General features: G+C 36.3%; 2 pseudogenes; both read left to right on the top strand.

Annotated features, from left to right (window-relative positions):
- The first annotated feature begins 3022 nt into the window (after positions 1–3022).
- LOC112009387 (pentatricopeptide repeat-containing protein At5g11310, mitochondrial-like) lies at positions 3023–5647 on the top strand (annotated as a pseudogene).
- Positions 5648–10529: 4882 nt separating this feature from the next.
- On the top strand, positions 10530–16637 carry LOC136069409 (pentatricopeptide repeat-containing protein At5g11310, mitochondrial-like; annotated as a pseudogene).
- The last annotated feature ends 4642 nt before the right edge of the window (positions 16638–21279 follow it).

Genomic DNA, 21279 nt, shown 5'->3' with positions numbered 1-21279 from the left:
GAGAGTGATTCTCAGCAACTAGCATTCAGCTAGGGGCTTCTCTTCTTGTCTAACTATATTAACTGTTGCAATTTATATGGAAATAGTTAGCTTATAAGATTTTACTAGTAAACCAGAGATCATAACATTTGAAAGAAGAAAAACTATTACCAATTCGCAAGTTTGGGTTCAAGTTCAATATATCAACTTTAAGCAAAAATGCACATGCTTCCTCCCAAGTAGAGGTGTAATAAGTTGTTGCAACAAAAGCATTTATTTACATCAAGCCATTACATGTAAACGATGCATGTGACCATCTTCACAATCTGCAAAATTTGTACAAAGGACTGACAATTTTATTAGCTAAATCTATGTTCTTTTATATGGACACAAGTGATAATGATAATAACTTGGCATTAGTGAAATTCGGGAATTTGGCCTCTATTAACTATTTTAAATTAGTCCTTCAACTTTCAAAATCAAGTCAATTTCATCATTACATTTGATCTTTATTTAAATTTTAATAAAATTAATGGATGTTGCAAATGAAGCATACGTTATGTGAAAAGTGTGAAATTTTCAAAATTAAATCAAGCCAAGTATTTTCACCCCCCCCCCCTCCCCCCCCCCCCCCCCCACAAAAAAATCAATTCAACTATTATTTTTTTTATTAAAATTAAATGGAGAGAAATCCCAAGGATGATATGACTTAATTTTAAAAGTTAAGAGATTAAATTGACACAATTAATAGCTGAAGGACCAAATTAAACTTTTATCCGATTAATAATTGTAGGAATAAATTAGCAATTTAACCTAATTTTTTCTAGTATCCCTTACATCACTAGACAAAAACCATTGCAACATTTAAAATCTAACTTCTTTCACAAACAATTTACATGATATGGATGATACATGATAAAAGTGGTATTGGTGACAAGCATGTGAAAAAAAAAAAAAAAAATTGTAACCATCACAACTTATCACCTAAATAACTTTTGAAAAAATGTGTACTTAAAGCATTAGCATCAGGCGTACTAAACAAATGCTATTTTTACACATCAAAAAGTTACTTTATCTATTATAATATATCACTTTACAATATATCCTATATCACATCTTCTATTCTTTTACCACTTTAGTTAAATATTATTTTTTTATTCTTTCTTTCTTCTTTTTAATTATTTATTTTTGGTTCCCAAGAGCTACCGTCATAGAAGAGAGAGAAAATTTGAGTAATGCCCAACTAGTCAACGAAAATTATAGAAGAGAGAAAAAATATGAATAATTTTTTTTAAAATATTAATAGCATACTTCCATAGGATACTACTATTGGAACGTTCTTGTATATTTGGCATTTGGAACCCCTCATATAGCAAGTTTTTTAGTATTTGGTGTGCCAAATATGAAATTTTTGGAATTTGGCACACCTAATGCTAGTGCTTAAAGAATTAATTTTATTAGTTAATTACAAATATCCACCCCAACCTTTAGGGGTATTTGTAATGTATACCCAAAATTTAAAATTTTGTAGCCAGCATCCTAATTCAATGTTAATTTGTAATATTCATTCCCAACATCTAAATTAGTATAGAAATGAACAATTTATTGAGTAACTATCCACTATAAACTATAAAAGTAAAAAAAAGTGCACTATAAACAGTTTAAATATCAAGGTTAGGGATAACAAAAATTTCCGTCACAAGTTTTCTTTGCCTTGAAAAGGTGATAGGGTGGAAACGGGTTTTATTCATTATGGTCCGTCTCGAGTATGTATATATATGATTTCATTTAATACACATTTAAATTTTTTATATAGTATATAATTAACTTATTTTTATATATATCCCATTTATATTATTTTTATGCCACTCTTCGTTTCTGGCTTTATGTTCTAACTCCTCCACTTATAATTTCAGCCTCTGCCTACGTCTCTGTTCACACCCAGCCGTAATATCACCGGAAATTACAGCCGGTAAGTTGATTGGTGTTGAAAAATGTGGTTATTTTTGTTGCGGTGTTGAGTGAATTTGTTGCTGGTGTATAAGGTTGGGGTAAAAACCTTTTTTTATATATGCCTTGAACCTGTTTGTGAAAATGTCTATGAAGTAGTTTAGCCAAATACTTATAATATGCTTGCTAACACAAAGTCTTGTTTATGTATACGAGGTTTTAGGCAAGTGTAACACAAACACAAAGTAAGTTTCATAATTTGATAAAGCTCATTGGTATATGAATATGATGCTTTAAAGGCTTGGCCAGGATAGCTTACTGGAGCAAGCTTTATAGGTTGCCAAATGAGCTGCCTTTACTCTTGTATCAATTGTGTCACACCTTATTCTATGAGCAAGCCTTGTATCAGCATCTTTAAGCAATCATTCTGCAAAAAATAAGGTAGTTTAGCTTTTGAGAGTGAGCGCGAGAGAAAGAAATGGAACAGGCAGTAAAAGCTATAACCTGTGTTTTCCCAATTAGTCTGTCAATATTGAGCCTTTAAGTATTTGGCTTGGCTCAACTTTGTTTGTAATCACACACACAAAGAGATAATACTAACCTGGGCTTGTTGGCAATTTTTGAACAACTAGGAGCAGATAGCTCTCATTTAAATAACTAGGAGTTATGTTTAAGACTTTTGAGACCAAAACTTTTGTTTTGATTCAACAATAAACCCAGAAATACCTTCTTCAGCAGACTCCGTTGACATTTCTAGTTTGATAACTGATAAGAATTATATAATAGAAACCATTTGTACAGGAATTGGTTGCAGAAGACCATTAAAATGGGCTAAATGAGTTAATATGATTGTAATCACAAATGAATTAACCTTAGTTTTTATTGTCAATTTTTTAACTCAGACTCAACCATAGCTGTTTCTAGAACCTTTGCAAGCAATATCATTTGAGGTTTTCTCGCTCTTTCTACCTAGTGGGTGGGTTTGGGGTAGCACTGGGGTGGGGTAGAGGTAAGAGCTAGTTGTGCATGTAAATATCTTTGGGGCTCCTCAATGCCAGTCACTAATAAAAAACTAACATTAGGTTCAATTGAGATGTCGGCTCTTCTAATAATTTTTAAAATTGACAGGAATGCCTCCAAAACTGAAAATGTCACCTCCTCACTCGTCTCCCTAATGCCCTCACACAGACCTCATCATTTTCTCTCTCTATATTTCATCTTATTCATGAAGCCAAACCTTACCTCCTACCTTCAAACCATTATTACCTGTTTCTTCTAGGACCAATCATAGCTTTCTGTTCCTGGTAACCCCCTCATCAAGTGGCCCTCACTGCCACACCAGCCACACTGCCCCCCATCACACCCAATCAACAATCCAAACCCTAACCAAAACCTTGACCCCAACGTTTCACAAAATGACTTCTCCACCATTTCTAAGCTCCTTACAGATCCCAATATCTCTCGTGGTCCAGCCCTTGAGGCTGCCTTGGACCAGACCAGGGTTGAACCGGACCCAACTTTGTTGCAGGCATTGTTTGACCGTTTTGATTTGTCTCCCAAGTTACTGCTCTTTGTTTGGGCTGAGAAGCATCCTGGGTTTCAATCTCCTGCAATGCTCTTCAATTCAATGATCAATGTACTTGCAAAATCCAGTCACTGGTTCTTGATTGAGTTGCTTTGGTTTCAGGGGACACATTTGCTATCATCATCAGATGTGTATATATATATACTTTACTGCAAATTTTAAGAGATTGAACTTGCTATTTATTTGGCTTGGTTGACTTACTTGAATTGGTCATTTACTTTGAGCTAAGAATTGAATTTACATTTTTAGAATCAACCCATTTGCATTGTATCTGATCAATTGTGGATATGTAAATATTCATGTTCTTTAACCTATTTTTGATGTGATGGTACTTATGCATGATCGATTTATGATTTGATGGTATGTATCCTTGTATAGGTATGCCTCAATCTAAGAAGCGTGGACACTCCAAACCTGGCATGTTCCTCTTGAACACTCCGAGGACGCCGATGCTCTTCCATGCGTGTCCTTAGTGTGTTGGGATGATTAATTTATAAAAATTCCTTTGATTTTTAGAAATGTTTTTAAATATTTTGATAGTTGTTATTTTTTTAAGCTTAAAATGAATGTAAAAATTATGTTTATAAATAATAAATTAAATGTAGTTTATATATTAACTAATTAATTAATTGTTTTATCCCCACCTTGTCATTTCCTAATTTTTTCAAGAATTGCAGTATTGCTGTGCCCATATCTATGCCTTTTGGGTCTCAATCCGCTATTTGCACATATGTATTTACATGTAAAATAAATGAGGATACCAAAATCTGCATTAAATTTGATTTGAAATTTTCGGAATTTTTGTGTTATTGAAGTGGGGATATTGCCATATTGATTCTGCATTTAAGTAAGGCTTTTGGTTGTTATATTTGATATATGGAACTGAAGTTATAGATCTTAGATTTGTGATCCCAATGTTATGGTACACTTTTGTAGGTATGACCCAACCTGCAATACGGGCATTTGAATTTGCATGTAATTTAGACCCAATTTGTAAATCAGGTTAAAAAATGAGCTTGTTTGAGATTTTGTTGGATTCCCTTTGTAAGGAAGGACATGTAAAGGGTAGCTTCAGAATATTTAGATCAGAAAAGGAAGTTGGACCCGAGTTGGATTTTATCAATAAGGGTTTATAATATATTGTTGAATGGTGGTTTCAATTGAGGAAGCTTAAACAGGCAGAGAGGCTTTGGGAGGCGACGAAAATGGATGATGTGAAACCAAGTGTTGTGACATATGGTATACTTGTGGAAGGGTACTGTTGGATGCGTTGTGCTGAAAGGGCAATTGGTGAGAAGAGAAGGAATTGAGCCAAATGCAATTGTGTATAATCCAATAATTGATGCATTGGGGGAATCCCAAAGGTTTAAGGAGGCAATGCGGATGTTGGAGCAGTTTTTAGTTCTAGAATTAGGCCCCACTATCTCAACATACAATTCTTTGGTTGCAAGGCAGGAGATCTTGCAGTAGCTAGTAAGATCCTTAAGACGATGATAGGTAGGGGCTTTGTTCCGACTCGTACAACCTATAACTATTTCTTTAGGTACTTCTCTAAACATGTGATGATTGAGGAAGGGATGACCTTTATACCAAGATGAATGAATCTGGGTACACACTAGATTGACTTACTTACCATCTTTTGATGAAAATGTTGTGTGAGGAGGAGAGACTTGACTTGGTAGTTCAGGTTAGCAAGAAATGAGAGCTAGGGGATGTGATATGGACTTAGCTACAGCCTACAAGTACTATGTTGGTTCATTTGCTTTGCAAAATGCATAGATTGAAGAGGCTTTTGCAGAATTTGAGGACATGATTTGGAGGGGCATAGTTGCTCAGTATCTTACATTTAAGTGAATGAATAATGCATTAAAGAAAGAAGGAATGATTGAAATGGCACATAAACTACGGGGCATGATGTCTTCTGTCCCTCATTCAATGAAGTTGCCGAATGCATATAGCAGAGATAGAGATGCAAGGACAACATCTATAATGCGAAAAGCCAAAGGAATGTCTGATTTGTTAAAAACTTGTAAAGATCCAAGGGAATTTAAGTATCATAATTCATCTGAAAATGCTGTATCAATTGTAAACCGGTTGGTATAGGGTATTAAGAAAAAGGCCAACAAGACATGAATTTACAAGAGTACAACTACTTAAAAGTAAAAGCTAGTATGAGTAAACTCGTTAATTGCATATGCAGTGAGTTGAGTTTAGATATCTAATTTTCATTTATATTAGATGGTAGAAATCAACCAATCACATTCAAACTTTCATTTACCATAATTTGACATTAATCTTATAGATATATTGTAGTAAAATTTATAGTAACTCAAGCATTTTACTTTTTTTTGGTTTTGGGTAAGCCACGAATACCTGTGAAACATTCTGTTTTGCTATTTTGGCATATCTGCTCCACCATGTCTTCACCCACATTATATATATCCTCATTAACCACATATTGTAAGGAGTGCTTTTTAGAGAGAAAACTCTAAATATTACTCTTGAGAGTTAGAGATTGTCATACCCACAATCATCTACACAATCTTTTATGATTGTCCTCTACTTCTTCCTCTCCGTATCCATATCCTTGAGAGGTTGATAGCCCAAACACTTACCACATCCAATCTAAGTGTAAAGTGAGGTTTTGGTGTTGCTGGGAAGCATTGGAAGAAGCCAATCGTTTAGCGGATGCAATCAGGTTGAATCGCGTGATCTAGAAAGTTAGAGAAGACAAGGCTTCGTTAAGTCAGTTGGTAGCAGGAGCTTGGAGGGCTCAAGTACATGGGGTAGACTAGGCTTGGAGGGTCTTTTGTTATTTGTGTACTCTAACTTATTTTTTAGTGGATTGATTTACCGCTTGGAAGTCAGCAGAGAGGTTTTTCATCGAGTTCTTCAGTTTCCTCTTTGATAACATGTTTCGGTGTTATCTTGTGTTTGCATCCTTCTTCCCTACTCTTTTAGCTTTCATTTTATTGTTGATATTTGTTGAAAAATGGCTTAGAGTAGTTTTATCGTTTGTTTGCCCACATTTACTCTTATTCCGCACTTAGTTTAAGTTAGAGCAAAAACAACCGAGCCGTAACTTTTAATTGTGGGTCTAAACAAGCTTTTGTGTTTTCACACAAATTTGAGCTTTCACAACGTTACTAGAACAATATTACCAAATGGGCCCTCAATCACATAGTAAGTTCACTCTTTTTGGTTTAGTGTAAATAAATTTCTTTTTTTAATTTCTTTTAGGATTTATAAGAACTTTCTTATATACACTTGTGCGAGTGTGTGTGTGTGTGTATATACGTTGTTTATTAAAAAAATAACTATGTTGTTTTTGTTTTGTATTAAGGTCATGAGTGATAGTAATTAAAATACTAAGACTGATAATCAATCGGTTTGAAAATTGAATTTTGAAGGTGAGGATTCACTTGTGACAGTTGAATAACTAGAACCTATATCAATAGATAGCAATGATAAAATTGCTAATGTAGAAGAAGAAGTGATTCCAAAATTAGGAATTGAGTTTGAGACTGAGTAAGATGAGTATGATTTCTATAACAGTCATGTGCGTGAGTTGGATTTAGTATTAGGCAAAGTAAGGTCCATAAAGGTGATAAAGATGGTTCACGTAAATGGTTAGATAGAGTTTTTTTGTTGCTTTTGCGAGTGTATATGAGGGAATGACAAAAGAGATGATAATATGAAATGTTATCGTCCAGAAACAAGATGTGGTTGCTTGGCAAAGATGAAAATTAGTTGTGATGTAGTGAAAAATATTGTGGTAAAATTTGTGTCAGAGCACACACATGTCTTAGCTTCTCCTTGTAAGCATATATTCCTTAGATCTCAAAGGTCCATTAATCCAACTCAAGTTGTTGAGGTTGAATTAGCAAATAGTTCTGGAATTGCACCAAGAGCAAGTGTAGGACTAATGGCCAAAAGCGTAGGTGGACTTGACAATCTTGGCTTCATTCCTGAGGATTATAATAATTATTTGTGTACAAAACGAATAGATGAGATGAAAAGTGGGGATACAGGAGGCCTACTTGAATATCTAAAGACCTTAATTTTTCTTATGCAATTCAAGTTGACTTTGATGATCTAATTACAAATATTTTTCTGGGCAGATGATATAATGAAGTTGGGTTATGAATATTTTTGGGCTGTAGTATGCTTTGATACAACTTACAAAAAAAATAAAAATAAAGAAGGTAGGCCATTTGCATTGTTTGTTGGTGTAAATCATCATAAACAAACTATAATCTTTGGTGTTGCATTGTTATATGATGATATATCTGAGACTTTCATGTGGTTGTTTGATTCTTTTTGGAAGGCAATGTTTGTTAAGCAACCACAGACTGTCCTCACATACCAAGATGTTGCAACGACAAAGGCATTAGTTTTACAATTGCTAAGGCATTAGTTTTACAATGGCTAAAAACACATCATCATTTATGTGTTTGGCATATGTACCAGAATATAGCTAAGCAAATCAATGAAGTGTTTGGAAGGTATAGTACTTTTGCAGCAGATTTTAGTAGTTGTGTATATGACCATGGCTATGAAGTGTAGGACTAATGGCCAAAAGGATGGGTGGACTTGAAAATCTTGGTTTCATTCCTGAGGATTATAATAATTATTTGTGTATAATCGAACAGATGAGATGAAAAGTGGGGATACAGGAGGCCTACTCGAATATCTTCAAAGACTGCAATTTGAAGACCTTAATTTTTCTTATGCAATTCAAGTTGTTCTTGATGATCTAATTACAAATATTTTTTGGACAGATGGTAGAATGAAGTTGGATTATGAATATTTTAGGGATGTATGTGCTTTGATACAACTTACAAAAAAAATAAAGAAGGTAGGCCGTTTGCATTGTTTGTTGGTGTAAATCATCATAAACAAACTATCATGTTTAGTGTTGCATTATTATATGATGTGATGATGTTGAAAATCGTCAGTTAGTTACACAGTCCTCACGTGCTCAAGACAACACCTGCACAACACAAAATAAGAAGACCTTGGGGGATTACCGGACAAAAACCCTTCGATGGTTAAGTTAGAGAACTTTTTTATAAATCTAGAGTGCTAGAACTGGGGTGAATTATGTGTACCTTGTTTTCTGAGGGTTTTGGATTTTTATAGTAACGTAGAACCGACCTCCGTTTCTTGCGTAGGAAGGTGTTTCTTTATGGGGAAGATCATCATAAATGTGCGTATATTACGGGATCCTTTTCTATTGCAATAATGCTAATTAGGGTTAACTGTGGGACACAAATTATTTCCATTTAGGATTCCTTGGAGCCCACTCAAAACCATGTTAGTACCACGTGGCTTTGGTATTCGTCTACCTTATATTCATGTGACTTGAATCTGTCCATATTAGGGGACTATTCGTCTATTATGGGGAGGAGTCCATCCGTCACATGTCCCATCCATCCGATGCCCCTTTGTTGCCTTATCTCCGATAGCCCACTAACCTAGTACCGTTAGGTCTACCTAAACGGATTCGTCGTGCCAGATTTTGTCCTCTTCAGTTGCCCCCTTACTCCATGGGTCTGTCACCTCCTTTGGACGGATTCGTGGAGTGATGGTTTAACTCGTCTCCTGAGAAGCGTCCACAGATTGACATGCTAGCCTAGGGTCATTAATGTTTTAAGCGCACGTGGCGGTTTTTCAGTGGTTAATCTCTTGGAACTGATAGGCCAAAATAACGTATTAATCTCTTGTGATGGATTAATTGATTAATTATCCAAGTTTATTAATTAATGAAATTAACATGCAAAGCGCGTGGTAGCATAAACAAATCACCAGTAACTAAAGTATACAGCGGAAAATAAATTAACACGGCGATTTGTTTATGAATAGGGAAAATCTACACGGTAAAAACCCCACGGGTGATTTTAAGGCCACCACTCCCGAAACTCCACTATTATCACAATAAGCGGTTACAAGTAAAGAAATCCCAATATCTTATACCAACTTATAGTTGAACCTTTACCCCAATATCCAATTGGACTTGTTTTATAGTGACAATTTCTCCTTTTGATGCACAGCTCCCAAGTACGTGACTAACCAATTGTGCGGATCCCTGTACGTGACTTTAATCACCAACTAGAGAAGTTTGTTGGCTGCAAAGTTTTTCAGTTCATTCCAACGATGACGATCAAGGAGATGCTTGGTCACAAAACCCTTTGGTGCAAATACATAGCAACTTCTTCAAGAGTGATGAACTAGGGCAAAACTTTGTCTCCGATCACAAATTGCTTGAACAAACTTTGCTCAATGCTTGTACAACTTGTGTACACTTTGATGGCTCTTAAAATAATCCTTTTATATGTCTAGGGTTAGGAGAAAAGAAAGCCCAAAGACACATTCACAGATTCCAAGAAAATTAGATCAAAATTCTAAAATTCATAAACCTCGACAAATAGGAGGTGTTGAGCAGGTGTCGAGCAGGTGTCGAGCACATGGGCTTGAGCAGCTTTCTAAACCTCGACACATGCTAGCTGTCGAGCTTTAATGAACTTGCATTCTTCAGCTTGTTTCTTAGACAGACTTGATGACTTCAACACTTGATCTTGAAACACAGTTTCTTGAAGTATTAAAAACACCTAGAACTACCTAATTACAAGTAAAGTGCATTTTGTCAAAGGATTAACAAATTACATAAAAGAATGACATATGTTCTTAACAAGTGAATCACATATGTTCTAACAGGAACGAAGCATCCCTTCGTGTTCCGTGCCGTTCCCTATATACAAACCTGCTTTTTTTTTCTTCTCAATCTATACTTTCTTTAGCAAATCCACGATCAGAGCGCTACCATCTCCTTTGATAAACTAGCATACCGTCTACTTGGTATGCCCGTCATCTACACTTCTCCTGTTGCTCATCTTCAACCGGTAAGTCACCTTTTTTTGTTGAATTCCCTTTCTATTTTTTAGATTTTTGCACACCCGTTGTCTATGTAGATTCGTTAGTGTCTTAGGGTTTACCCATTATGTGTAGGTGACAGATGTCTAATACGTTGAGTGAACAATCGTGTGTTCACGAGAGGGTGGGCTACAATGAGGTGTTCCCGTTAGGACGGAATGACCCTGGCACCTCAAGTGACGAGAGGAATTTGTCAGCCACCTCACCTTCCACAAGGGATGAGAATTTGGGCACAGATAGGTTAGAGGGTGATTCTACTGATGGGCTAGTTGGTGTTGAACCCTTAACCTAATCTGTCATAGGTCCAGATGGACTTAAGGAGTATAGAATACTTCCTTTGTGGACGGTCAGTGACTTCATTTCTACCCTTAAACAAGCACACTTCAATACACTTAGGGAGAAGTACTAGATACCCGTCCACATACCTCTCCATCTACCCTACAAATCCGAGAAGTGTTATTACGAGGGTGTCAAAGGCGTCGAAATCTATGAGCAAGGGCTCAGATTCCCACTGAGCACTCTCCACCGTCGCCTCCTTCAATACTTAGGGTTGGCCGTCACCTAAATTGTTCTAAACACCTGGAGGTTTTCCTTAGCGTGAAGGTTTTGTATGGGGCCATGTCCAATAGGGGATGTAGGTTGACAGTGGAAGAGTTCTTTCACTATTACCATCCAACTGAGATCGATAAGTCTAAAGGCATGTATAGTTTTGTGCCCAGGAGCCCGTTGCTGAGGCTCGTATGTGATACCCTCGACTCATACAGGAATTGGAAGAGTCGCTATTTTTTTATGGAAGGTGACGAGTAGATGTGTCACCCTGGTGACCAAGAATGCATGCCCATCGACAAGACATTGGGTATAATGCCCCCGTCTGGTATGCATCCATCTGTATTTAGGTTTTTAATTGTGTTAGCTTTACTTGTTACTTTAACCGTCTCCTTTTGCAACTCGGGATCGTCCTCCAGTCACACTTGAACAATAGAATTTTTTGGAAAAAATTTTCAAAAAAACCTCACTGTCATAGAGGACGTGGGCTAAACTAGTCAACTTAGATACTCTCTACTGGTATTGTGATGGACTAGAACTCATAGTAGCTCCCTGTCGTTACGACAGTCAAGTTCACCCACATAAGTCCGTCGCCAAATACATTGGTTTCTTTCTTTGCTTTTAAATTATCTAACTCATTTTATCTGTCCACCTTTGTGCAAAAATGGAAGACAGCAAAAGAAAGGCCTACATCAAGCAGCAAGCTACAAAGAAAAAATAGGAAGGGAGTCAACTACCTAAGGGGACGAGTCCAGCCAACCCGGCGTCCAAGAGGAAACTATCAAAGAAGATTGACCGTCTTCCAAAAAAGCCCAAGGTGACACCCGAACTAGTCATCGGGTTAAAGGCTAAACCTAAGAAGATGGCAATTTAGCTTGGCCAAGGGAGGGGCAAAGGACTTATGACGGGTCATGTCCCCATCACTGAAAGACCACTTGTCTTCCTCCGTGAGGATTCTCGGTATGCGCTAGAGTAGCTTTCGTCCATCATCACAGCTGACAATTACGAGAACTTAAGCAACCACGCAACCGAAGCTATGGGGGAGACAGGTCTTTTTAGCATTGCGTAGGTTACTGTATCTGTCTCCTTTCTCTTTTTCTTTCCTTCAACTTTCCTGGCTACTAACCCTTCTTTTGTTTTTAGGTGATGCTAATGATGAAAGGGTTGATGGGTCATTGCCTAAACCACGAGACGACATTGGACCGTGTTAGGGCGAAGGAAAGGTTGACGAAGGATTAGAAGAGAGAAAAAATATGAATAATTTTTTTTTAAATATTAATAGCATACTTCCATAGGATACTACTATTGGAACGTTCTTGTATATTTGGCATTTGGAACCCCTCATATAGCAAGTTTTTTAGTATTTGGTGTGCCAAATACGAAATTTTTGGAATTTGGCACACCTAATGCTAGTGCTTAAAGAATTAATTTTATTAGTTAATTACAAATATCCACCCCAACCTTTAGGGGTATTTGTAATGTATACCCAAAATTTAAAATTTTGTAGCCAGCATCCTAATTCAATGTTAATTTGTAATATTCATTCCCAACATCTAAATTAGTATAGAAATGAACAATTTATTGAGTAACTATCCACTATAAACTATAAAAGTAAAAAAAAGTGCACTATAAACAGTTTAAATATCAAGGTTAGGGATAACAAAAATTTCCGTCACAAGTTTTCTTTGCCTTGAAAAGGTGATAGGGTGGAAACGGGTTTTATTCATTATGGTCCGTCTCGAGTATGTATATATATGATTTCATTTAATACACATTTAAATTTTTTATATAGTATATAATTAACTTATTTTTATATATATCCCATTTATATTATTTTTATGCCACTCTTCGTTTCTGGCTTTATGTTCTAACTCCTCCACTTATAATTTCAGCCTCTGCCTACGTCTCTGTTCACACCCAGCCGTAATATCACCGGAAATTACAGCCGGTAAGTTGATTGGTGTTGAAAAATGTGGTTATTTTTGTTGCGGTGTTGAGTGAATTTGTTGCTGGTGTATAAGGTTGGGGTAAAAACCTTTTTTTATATATGCCTTGAACCTGTTTGTGAAAATGTCTATGAAGTAGTTTAGCCAAATACTTATAATATGCTTGCTAACACAAAGTCTTGTTTATGTATACGAGGTTTTAGGCAAGTGTAACACAAACACAAAGTAAGTTTCATAATTTGATAAAGCTCATTGGTATATGAATATGATGCTTTAAAGGCTTGGCCAGGATAGCTTACTGGAGCAAGCTTTATAGGTTGCCAAATGAGCTGCCTTTACTCTTGTATCAATTGTGTCACACCTTATTCTATGAGCAAGCCTTGTATCAGCATCTTTAAGCAATCATTCTGCAAAAAATAAGGTAGTTTAGCTTTTGAGAGTGAGCGCGAGAGAAAGAAATGGAACAGGCAGTAAAAGCTATAACCTGTGTTTTCCCAATTAGTCTGTCAATATTGAGCCTTTAAGTATTTGGCTTGGCTCAACTTTGTTTGTAATCACACACACAAAGAGATAATACTAACCTGGGCTTGTTGGCAATTTTTGAACAACTAGGAGCAGATAGCTCTCATTTAAATAACTAGGAGTTATGTTTAAGACTTTTGAGACCAAAACTTTTGTTTTGATTCAACAATAAACCCAGAAATACCTTCTTCAGCAGACTCCGTTGACATTTCTAGTTTGATAACTGATAAGAATTATATAATAGAAACCATTTGTACAGGAATTGGTTGCAGAAGACCATTAAAATGGGCTAAATGAGTTAATATGATTGTAATCACAAATGAATTAACCTTAGTTTTTATTGTCAATTTTTTAACTCAGACTCAACCATAGCTGTTTCTAGAACCTTTGCAAGCAATATCATTTGAGGTTTTCTCGCTCTTTCTACCTAGTGGGTGGGTTTGGGGTAGCACTGGGGTGGGGTAGAGGTAAGAGCTAGTTGTGCATGTAAATATCTTTGGGGCTCCTCAATGCCAGTCACTAATAAAAAACTAACATTAGGTTCAATTGAGATGTCGGCTCTTCTAATAATTTTTAAAATTGACAGGAATGCCTCCAAAACTGAAAATGTCACCTCCTCACTCGTCTCCCTAATGCCCTCACACAGACCTCATCATTTTCTCTCTCTATATTTCATCTTATTCATGAAGCCAAACCTTACCTCCTACCTTCAAACCATTATTACCTGTTTCTTCTAGGACCAATCATAGCTTTCTGTTCCTGGTAACCCCCTCATCAAGTGGCCCTCACTGCCACACCAGCCACACTGCCCCCCATCACACCCAATCAACAATCCAAACCCTAACCAAAACCTTGACCCCAACGTTTCACAAAATGACTTCTCCACCATTTCTAAGCTCCTTACAGATCCCAATATCTCTCGTGGTCCAGCCCTTGAGGCTGCCTTGGACCAGACCAGGGTTGAACCGGACCCAACTTTGTTGCAGGCATTGTTTGACCGTTTTGATTTGTCTCCCAAGTTACTGCTCTTTGTTTGGGCTGAGAAGCATCCTGGGTTTCAATCTCCTGCAATGCTCTTCAATTCAATGATCAATGTACTTGCAAAATCCAGTCACTGGTTCTTGATTGAGTTGCTTTGGTTTCAGGGGACACATTTGCTATCATCATCAGATGTGTATATATATATACTTTACTGCAAATTTTAAGAGATTGAACTTGCTATTTATTTGGCTTGGTTGACTTACTTGAATTGGTCATTTACTTTGAGCTAAGAATTGAATTTACATTTTTAGAATCAACCCATTTGCATTGTATCTGATCAATTGTGGATATGTAAATATTCATGTTCTTTAACCTATTTTTGATGTGATGGTACTTATGCATGATCGATTTATGATTTGATGGTATGTATCCTTGTATAGGTATGCCTCAATCTAAGAAGCGTGGACACTCCAAACCTGGCATGTTCCTCTTGAACACTCCGAGGACGCCGATGCTCTTCCATGCGTGTCCTTAGTGTGTTGGGATGATTAATTTATAAAAATTCCTTTGATTTTTAGAAATGTTTTTAAATATTTTGATAGTTGTTATTTTTTTAAGCTTAAAATGAATGTAAAAATTATGTTTATAAATAATAAATTAAATGTAGTTTATATATTAACTAATTAATTAATTGTTTTATCCCCACCTTGTCATTTCCTAATTTTTTCAAGAATTGCAGTATTGCTGTGCCCATATCTATGCCTTTTGGGTCTCAATCCGCTATTTGCACATATGTATTTACATGTAAAATAAATGAGGATACCAAAATCTGCATTAAATTTGATTTGAAATTTTCGGAATTTTTGTGTTATTGAAGTGGGGATATTGCCATATTGATTCTGCATTTAAGTAAGGCTTTTGGTTGTTATATTTGATATATGGAACTGAAGTTATAGATCTTAGATTTGTGATCCCAATGTTATGGTACACTTTTGTAGGTATGACCCAACCTGCAATACGGGCATTTGAATTTGCATGTAATTTAGACCCAATTTGTAAATCAGGTTAAAAAATGAGCTTGTTTGAGATTTTGTTGGATTCCCTTTGTAAGGAAGGACATGTAAAGGGTAGCTTCAGAATATTTAGATCAGAAAAGGAAGTTGGACCCGAGTTGGATTTTATCAATAAGGGTTTATAATATATTGTTGAATGGTGGTTTCAATTGAGGAAGCTTAAACAGGCAGAGAGGCTTTGGGAGGCGACGAAAATGGATGATGTGAAACCAAGTGTTGTGACATATGGTATACTTGTGGAAGGGTACTGTTGGATGCGTTGTGCTGAAAGGGCAATTGGTGAGAAGAGAAGGAATTGAGCCAAATGCAATTGTGTATAATCCAATAATTGATGCATTGGGGGAATCCCAAAGGTTTAAGGAGGCAATGCGGATGTTGGAGCAGTTTTTAGTTCTAGAATTAGGCCCCACTATCTCAACATACAATTCTTTGGTTGCAAGGCAGGAGATCTTGCAGTAGCTAGTAAGATCCTTAAGACGATGATAGGTAGGGGCTTTGTTCCGACTCGTACAACCTATAACTATTTCTTTAGGTACTTCTCTAAACATGTGATGATTGAGGAAGGGATGACCTTTATACCAAGATGAATGAATCTGGGTACACACTAGATTGACTTACTTACCATCTTTTGATGAAAATGTTGTGTGAGGAGGAGAGACTTGACTTGGTAGTTCAGGTTAGCAAGAAATGAGAGCTAGGGGATGTGATATGGACTTAGCTACAGCCTACAAGTACTATGTTGGTTCATTTGCTTTGCAAAATGCATAGATTGAAGAGGCTTTTGCAGAATTTGAGGACATGATTTGGAGGGGCATAGTTGCTCAGTATCTTACATTTAAGTGAATGAATAATGCATTAAAGAAAGAAGGAATGATTGAAATGGCACATAAACTACGGGGCATGATGTCTTCTGTCCCTCATTCAATGAAGTTGCCGAATGCATATAGCAGAGATAGAGATGCAAGGACAACATCTATAATGCGAAAAGCCAAAGGAATGTCTGATTTGTTAAAAACTTGTAAAGATCCAAGGGAATTTAAGTATCATAATTCATCTGAAAATGCTGTATCAATTGTAAACCGGTTGGTATAGGGTATTAAGAAAAAGGCCAACAAGACATGAATTTACAAGAGTACAACTACTTAAAAGTAAAAGCTAGTATGAGTAAACTCGTTAATTGCATATGCAGTGAGTTGAGTTAGATATCTAATTTTCATTTATATTAGATGGTAGAAATCAACCAATCACATTCAAACTTTCATTTACCATAATTTGACATTAATCTTATAGATATATTGTAGTAAAATTTATAGTAACTCAAGCATTTTACTTTTTTTTGGTTTTGGGTAAGCCACGAATACCTGTGAAACATTCTGTTTTGCTATTTTGGCATATCTGCTCCACCATGTCTTCACCCACATTATATATATCCTCATTAACCACATATTGTAAGGAGTGCTTTTTAGAGAGAAAACTCTAAATATTACTCTTGAGAGTTAGAGATTGTCATACCCACAATCATCTACACAATCTTTTATGATTGTCCTCTACTTCTTCCTCTCCGTATCCATATCCTTGAGAGGTTGATAGCCCAAACACTTACCACATCCAATCTAAGTGTAAAGTGAGGTTTTGGTGTTGCTGGGAAGCATTGGAAGAAGCCAATCGTTTAGCGGATGCAATCAGGTTGAATCGCGTGATCTAGAAAGTTAGAGAAGACAAGGCTTCGTTAAGTCAGTTGGTAGCAGGAGCTTGGAGGGCTCAAGTACATGGGGTAGACTAGGCTTGGAGGGTCTTTTGTTATTTGTGTACTCTAACTTATTTTTTAGTGGATTGATTTACCGCTTGGAAGTCAGCAGAGAGGTTTTTCATCGAGTTCTTCAGTTTCCTCTTTGATAACATGTTTCGGTGTTATCTTGTGTTTGCATCCTTCTTCCCTACTCTTTTAGCTTTCATTTTATTGTTGATATTTGTTGAAAAATGGCTTAGAGTAGTTTTATCGTTTGTTTGCCCACATTTACTCTTATTCCGCACTTAGTTTAAGTTAGAGCAAAAACAACCGAGCCGTAACTTTTAATTGTGGGTCTAAACAAGCTTTTGTGTTTTCACACAAATTTGAGCTTTCACAACGTTACTAGAACAATATTACCAAATGGGCCCTCAATCACATAGTAAGTTCACTCTTTTTGGTTTAGTGTAAATAAATTTCTTTTTTTAATTTCTTTTAGGATTTATAAGAACTTTCTTATATACACTTGTGCGAGTGTGTGTGTGTGTGTATATACGTTGTTTATTAAAAAAATAACTATGTTGTTTTTGTTTTGTATTAAGGTCATGAGTGATAGTAATTAAAATACTAAGACTGATAATCAATCTGTTTGAAAATTGAATTTTGAAGGTGAGGATTCACTTGTGACAGTTGAATAACTAGAACCTATATCAATAGATAGCAATGATAAAATTGCTAATGTAGAAGAAGAAGTGATTCCAAAATTAGGAATTGAGTTTGAGACTGAGTAAGATGAGTATGATTTCTATAACAGTCATGTGCGTGAGTTGGATTTAGTATTAGGCAAAGTAAGGTCCATAAAGGTGATAAAGATGGTTCACGTAAATGGTTAGATAGAGTTTTTTTGTTGCTTTTGCGAGTGTATATGAGGGAATGACAAAAGAGATGATAATATGAAATGTTATCGTCCAGAAACAAGATGTGGTTGCTTTGCAAAGATGAAAATTAGTTGTGATGTAGTGAAAAATATTGTGGTAAAATTTGTGTCAGAGCACACACATGTCTTAGCTTCTCCTTGTAAGCATATATTCCTTAGATCTCAAAGGTCCATTAATCCAACTCAAGTTGTTGAGGTTGAATTAGCAAATAGTTCTGGAATTGCACCAAGAGCAAGTGTAGGACTAATGGCCAAAAGCGTAGGTGGACTTGACAATCTTGGCTTCATTCCTGAGGATTATAATAATTATTTGTGTACAAAACGAATAGATGAGATGAAAAGTGGGGATACAGGAGGCCTACTTGAATATCTAAAGACCTTAATTTTTCTTATGCAATTCAAGTTGACTTTGATGATCTAATTACAAATATTTTTCTGGGCAGATGATATAATGAAGTTGGGTTATGAATATTTTTGGGCTGTAGTATGCTTTGATACAACTTACAAAAAAAATAAAAATAAAGAAGGTAGGCCATTTGCATTGTTTGTTGGTGTAAATCATCATAAACAAACTATAATCTTTGGTGTTGCATTGTTATATGATGATATATCTGAGACTTTCATGTGGTTGTTTGATTCTTTTTGGAAGGCAATGTTTGTTAAGCAACCACAGACTGTCCTCACATACCAAGATGTTGCAACGGCAAAGGCATTAGTTTTACAATTGCTAAGGCATTAGTTTTACAATGGCTAAAAACACATCATCATTTATGTGTTTGGCATATGTACCAGAATATAGCTAAGCAAATCAATGAAGTGTTTGGAAGGTATAGTACTTTTGCAGCAGATTTTAGTAGTTGTGTATATGACCATGGCTATGAAGTGTAGGACTAATGGCCAAAAGGATGGGTGGACTTGAAAATCTTGGTTTCATTCCTGAGGATTATAATAATTATTTGTGTATAATCGAACAGATGAGATGAAAAGTGGGGATACAGGAGGCCTACTCGAATATCTTCAAAGACTGCAATTTGAAGACCTTAATTTTTCTTATGCAATTCAAGTTGTTCTTGATGATCTAATTACAAATATTTTTTGGACAGATGGTAGAATGAAGTTGGATTATGAATATTTTAGGGATGTATGTGCTTTGATACAACTTACAAAAAAAATAAAGAAGGTAGGCCGTTTGCATTGTTTGTTGGTGTAAATCATCATAAACAAACTATCATGTTTAGTGTTGCATTATTATATGATGTGATGATGTTGAAAATCGTCAGTTAGTTACACAGTCCTCACGTGCTCAAGACAACACCTGCACAACACAAAATAAGAAGACCTTGGGGGATTACCGGACAAAAACCCTTCGATGGTTAAGTTAGAGAACTTTTTTATAAATCTAGAGTGCTAGAACTGGGGTGAATTATGTGTACCTTGTTTTCTGAGGGTTTTGGATTTTTATAGTAACGTAGAACCGACCTCCGTTTCTTGCGTAGGAAGGTGTTTCTTTATGGGGAAGATCATCATAAATGTGCGTATATTACGGGATCCTTTTCTATTGCAATAATGCTAATTAGGGTTAACTGTGGGACACAAATTATTTCCATTTAGGATTCCTTGGAGCCCACTCAAAACCATGTTAGTACCACGTGGCTTTGGTATTCGTCTACCTTATATTCATGTGACTTGAATCTGTCCATATTAGGGGACTATTCGTCTATTATGGGGAGGAGTCCATCCGTCACATGTCCCATCCATCCGATGCCCCTTTGTTGCCTTATCTCCGATAGCCCACTAACCTAGTACCGTTAGGTCTACCTAAACGGATTCGTCGTGCCAGATTTTGTCCTCTTCAGTTGCCCCCTTACTCCATGGGTTTGTCACCTCCTTTGGACGGATTCGTGGAGTGATGGTTTAACTCGTCTCCTGAGAAGCGTCCACAGATTGACATGCTAGCCTAGGGTCATTAATGTTTTAAGCGCACGTGGCGGTTTTTCAGTGGTTAATCTCTTGGAACTGATAGGCCAAAATAACGTATTAATCTCTTGTGATGGATTAATTGATTAATTATCCAAGTTTATTAATTAATGAAATTAACATGCAAAGCGCGTGGTAGCATAAACAAATCACCAGTAACTAAAGTATACAGCGGAAAATAAATTAACACGGCGATTTGTTTATGAATAGGGAAAATCTACACGGTAAAAACCCCACGGGTGATTTTAAGGCCACCACTCCCGAAACTCCACTATTATCACAATAAGCGGTTACAAGTAAAGAAATCCCAATATCTTATACCAACTTATAGTTGAACCTTTACCCCAATATCCAATTGGACTTGTTTTATAGTGACAATTTCTCCTTTTGATGCACAGCTCCCAAGTACGTGACTAACCAATTGTGCGGATCCCTGTACGTGACTTTAATCACCAACTAGAGAAGTTTGTTGGCTGCAAAGTTTTTCAGTTCATTCCAACGATGACGATCAAGGAGATGCTTGGTCACAAAACCCTTTGGTGCAAATACATAGCAACTTCTTCAAGAGTGATGAACTAGGGCAAAACTTTGTCTCCGATCACAAATTGCTTGAACAAACTTTGCTCAATGCTTGTACAACTTGTGTACACTTTGATGGCTCTTAAAATAATCCTTTTATATGTCTAGGGTTAGGAGAAAAGAAAGCCCAAAGACACATTCACAGATTCCAAGAAAATTAGATCAAAATTCTAAAATTCATAAACCTCGACAAATAGGAGGTGTTGAGCAGGTGTCGAGCAGGTGTCGAGCACATGGGCTTGAGCAGCTTTCTAAACCTCGACACATGCTAGCTGTCGAGCTTTAATGAACTTGCATTCTTCAGCTTGTTTCTTAGACAGACTTGATGACTTCAACACTTGATCTTGAAACACAGTTTCTTGAAGTATTAAAAACACCTAGAACTACCTAATTACAAGTAAAGTGCATTTTGTCAAAGGATTAACAAATTACATAAAAGAATGACATATGTTCTTAACAAGTGAATCACATATGTTCTAACAGGAACGAAGCATCCCTTCGTGTTCCGTGCCGTTCCCTATATACAAACCTGCTTTTTTTTT

Source organism: Quercus suber, unplaced genomic scaffold (assembly GCF_002906115.3).
Source record: "Quercus suber isolate HL8 unplaced genomic scaffold, Cork oak 2.0 scaffold_168, whole genome shotgun sequence".
In the NCBI taxonomy this organism is placed as follows: Eukaryota; Viridiplantae; Streptophyta; class Magnoliopsida; order Fagales; family Fagaceae; genus Quercus; species Quercus suber.
This window is presented reverse-complemented; position numbering and strand designations above follow the sequence as displayed.